We start from the raw sequence: 4,761 nt of genomic DNA on the forward strand, positions 1-4,761 counted from the left end.
CAAAACACCCGAGTCTTACCAAAGTCAACGGACCTTTACTAGAGTCGTTTGAAGTAATGTCTTCACCAAAACTCTTCTTAAATATTGAGAGCCTGTTTTGTAAAGAGTGGCAATGGGGTCACAGGACTTCTTTGCCTTCTCATCAAGGTAGATGACAATTAGCAGAAAAAATTACTCAGTAAAAACCAAGAAGGGTCACAAAGGAGCTGGGAAGGAGATGCTAGGAACAAGAGGGTTTTTTTGTGTGTTTGTTTTGTTTTTAGATTAGAAGAGGTTGATATATTCCTCAAGTCAAACCTGGTAATAAATTAGGACCAGTGTCATAGTAAATTTTAGATTACAGAGCTTATAATAGAACCAGTCCTAAAAAGGCTGTAGTATTTGTTCTTCCGCATTCCTCTCCTGTTTCTGCCCCTCTCCTTTCTGAAAATACTCTTTAGGAAAAAAATTGTTAAAATACTTATTAAACAAGTTTTATGCCTTAAGCTGATTATGAGTTTGGACTTTAAGAAATGAAGTCAGTAGAATGGATTTTTTAAATCCTCAGAAAAATTTCTATGGAAGAGATGTTTTTTGGGGGTAGCAGTTCAGGTTGGATATCAGTGTCTGTTGGTAGGCTTATCGTAACGGAGAACACTGAGCTTTTCTTAAAAAAAATTCCTCAGCTGGAATGAATAATTGAAAATGCTGAGCCATTAGAACTTCAAAGATTAATTTTTCCATTAATGGCACAAGGTGATAGAGAGAAACAATTAGGCTAAAGAAGAATAATCAAGCTAACCCAACTGGGGCATTTCATCTGATATTCAAAAATTGCTGGGCCAAAACTTTGATCTCCTTCAGTTTTGTTTGAGGCAGTTTTAGGTCATTTAAAACTGCAGAAACCCTCTGTCTTTGTAACTCAGAACTGTGTTCTGATATATGGTTTTCTTTTAATTCTTCCAGGTAACAGGATACAAAGTGCTATCCTGGACACTGTGAGCTGCAGGATGGTTATTTAAGGACCAGTGGCACATATTCCCCAAAGACCTTAGCTATATTTTTAATGTGCTTACTTGATAGCCACAAGTCCATTCAGTTATATTAAACTTGGAGGCAGACCATCTCGCTTTGCTAAAGAAAGAACAATAATGCAACAGGAAGTCAGATGGAAAAGATATGCCATCTGGGTTCTAAGATAAACCAAATAAGGCAAAACCACTATAACTTGGGTTTGAATAATGGTTGGGTATGAGGTGGATTGAACTAAAAATTGTTTTTAGTAGCCAATTCTCCCAGTGACAGATATATTCTTCAGGTTTATAGCTAAGAATATAGAGGTTAGCTTATTATAATACGAGATAGATTATATTTCCTTGGTCAGTGAAAATTTCATATTGCCTAAGTCTAACTTATAAAACGTCTTCATGAATGTGCATCAGGATTATTCCATGGTTGTAAAAACTTTCTGTTTCAGAAATTGTAAGTCAAATCATTATATCTATTCTTGTCATTAACATTATTGGTAAAAGCAGTACCACAATAGTCAGAGTTATACATTAACCAGTTCCTATTTATATTTAGTTATTCTTATGCCTGAGGTGCTGTTATTGGCCTATTTAAAACATCATCTCTATTCCTTACAGCTGCCCTGTAAAGTAAATAAGCATTTTTAGTCTCATATAATACTTGAGGAAACAAAGTTTAAGTAACTTGCCCAAGGGTTACAAATGATTAAGTGGCAGGTTCAAAATTCCAGTAGGAGCTTCTTTGACTCCAAAAACCAAATTTTACTACAATCATCATTTCTCCAAATTTTATGCTGCTTTTCCCTCAGAATTAATGGATAGAGTGGTTTTCCTTGACAATGTCACTTACTCAGAAGCAAATGTCCTCCTTTCTTTGCAGCAGATTGAATCTACTGAATATTCACAAGTTCTTCAGTGCCATGCTGCCTAACTGGTGGGAGTAAACAAAGAGAGTAATCATGGTGGAGAACTCCAAAGTATCTCCACTATCATAGAAAATGAATCAAGCACATACGAATATGTTACTTTTAACCCTGGTGCTTGGAACTATAGTGGGATTAGTTACATGCACAAGTCCCATTTGAGTTCTTTACATCGTGGGCTGCAGAAGAACTGTTAGCATGGATTAATAATCTGGATAATTTACAACAACAGTGGACTCTGACTGAGTCCTTTCCATGTCGGAGGCACTTTGCATAGATTGTCTTATCAGTCAACACATCAACTCTATGAATTCAGTACTACTGTCATCGTCATCCTCATATTACAAAGAAGGTGAAGTAAGACACATGTATTAGTAGATCAGGGATTACAACCTATGACTCTTGACATTGAGATACAGTGATTGTTTATATTATATTTAGTAATTCTTTAGAATAGTGTTCTCTAGTGTCTTGACACTGTGATGTATTGTAATTCTCAAACAGCCTAAGTAATTAGTAATTGAAAGAGATAAAATATTGAAATTTGCAAATGGTTTACCTTTTTTTGTAAACTAGGGAACATTCAAAAATTTATCTTAAATACCAACATCCTCTGCTGTTTGCATTCAAATATATTTTCTTTTGTATAAGAGAAATGTGTGTCACAGCAGCCAATAGTCAGGACACTGAACACAGCCCTGTCTGTTGTCCATTGTGCTGCTTTATCTTCTTCCATCTTTATTCTTTGAAAGCTGTCTAGAGACTTTCTGCCACCGAAAGGGCCTGACACAAGTCTGTCATTACGTGTAGCAAGTGCAGTAAGTTCTTGCTAAAAGCACGGGGTTAAGGAGCAGTGTGGTTAAAAGGACAGACTGCAGGGCCAAAGCCAGCCTTCCAGCTTACCAACTCTGTCATATCAGGTGCTTATTTACCCTCCCCGAGCCTCGGTTTCCTTGTGAAAGAAATGGGAGTAATAGTAGTACCTAACTTAGAGGGTTGTTGTGAGGATTAAATAAGATAATAGAAGTGTTTGGCATAGTGCCTGGCTTACGTTCAGTGCTCAATAATGTTAGCTGATATTTTCTGCTATTCGAAAAGGGTTCTTTTTGTCCCCTCTGACTCAGTAAAGCCTAGTTAGATTGTAATAACACAAGATAAAGGGCTATATCTTTGCTTTTGGGGTGGGCTGAGGAAGTCTGGGACCCAGTACTATAAGTGGATATGTAATATTTGATTTATTTATTAGCAATGCCAGGTATTATGAGGGGAGAAGGGAAAAGATGGTCAATAAGTAACTCTGGGAGCCTTAATACAATATTTACTTTTTGCCATCTAGTATTGTAAAGTAGTAAACATATTTTTAAGTCTTATTAACAGCAGCATTGCACCCAGCAGGATGAAGAATTTGTATGTGGGGAGGCCTTTAATCATTTCTTGCTAGTTATTGATTAAAAAAAAAAAGAATCATTAACATAATGGAAATTAGTGTATTTTGAATTCTAATGGAATTTATTTGTTTATCCTTATAAGAGACTTGAAAATAGCTTATGCTAACTGCACAGAGAATTAAGAAAAACATCCGCATAGATGTAGACTGACTTGGTGTTCACAGCCAGCAGAAGGCACTGAGCCGGACATGGGCTGCCCAGGAGGAAGCATCAGAGGAATGGGGCAAGGCCCTAACTCGGAGGGCCTTCCACAGAGGTCCTGTCAGACATCACCTGCTGTGATGCAGCAGTCAGCACTATTGCTCTCACTCATTTTCTTGACAGGATGATAAAACATGGGTAGCATATCTAGATAAGCTTTCTTCAACACATGTCAAATAGGTTTCTCATCTTCAATGATACTCTACTAGTATTTTTTTACTCAGGGTCACATACCCTATACACGCAGAAAATATTTCTGGCTTCTGAGATGAAGAGTAGAGTGTCTGTCTGCAGTCTTACCTTTCCAATCTCTTTTGTCCTGACCTCTCTGCCTCCTGAGCATCTAGCACAGCCTTCCCTGAGTCATGTCCAGAAGGAATGCCTTCCTATTGCCTGTAGTTAGATAGTCTTTCCAGCAGGAGGAGTGTGATGATTAAGCTGGCATCAGGCTTTCTTCTTTGACTTATTAAACACTACAAGAACTTTAACAGCAATGAAAAGATGTCAGAAGTTGTAAATGATGAAAAAAAATTGGAGAAAGCAATTTTGCCTTTATTGATATTAATCTTATTAAGCAAATGAATTGAATGGAAAAGCCTATTACACAAATTCCATTTCTGATGAGAAAGGCAGTGTGATGAAGTAACAGAAACACACACATGAATACAAAAGAAAAATTGAATTTAGAAAGGGAAATATGAGTTCTGGTCCTAATCTTGCCAACCACAAGCTAGAAATTTTGGGTGATTGAACTTTCCTAGAACACAATTTCCTTATGAGTAAAATTAGAGTTAATGGGACAGATGTTCTGAAAGGCCTCTTATGATTCTATCATTTGGTGTTCTAAGATAAACAAAAGCCAGCATCCCCAGTGGACAGTTTTCCAAGAGATGATCATGAACCTATCACTGTAAATCAATGTTATAGTTTTTTTTAATGGTCTAATTCTACCCAGAGGGTTTTAAGACAAATAGAAGTGAAATAAGTAGAGGTTTTTCAGACCAGAGGAGGACAACAGTGGATTCTAAGTGATTATAAAAATCTAGATAACTAAACAAAGTAACTTAGCAAACAAAAGCAAGCAAAAACATGAAAATCCAAAATTCAAATCCCAAAGAATTATTAACAAAATTTTGAAGCCTTCCAAGAAATTATATTGCTTTTTTAACACTGGACATTTTT

The sequence above is a fragment of the Hipposideros armiger genome, unplaced genomic scaffold (assembly GCF_001890085.2).
Source record: "Hipposideros armiger isolate ML-2016 unplaced genomic scaffold, ASM189008v1 scaffold_857, whole genome shotgun sequence".
NCBI lineage: Eukaryota > Metazoa > Chordata > Mammalia > Chiroptera > Hipposideridae > Hipposideros > Hipposideros armiger.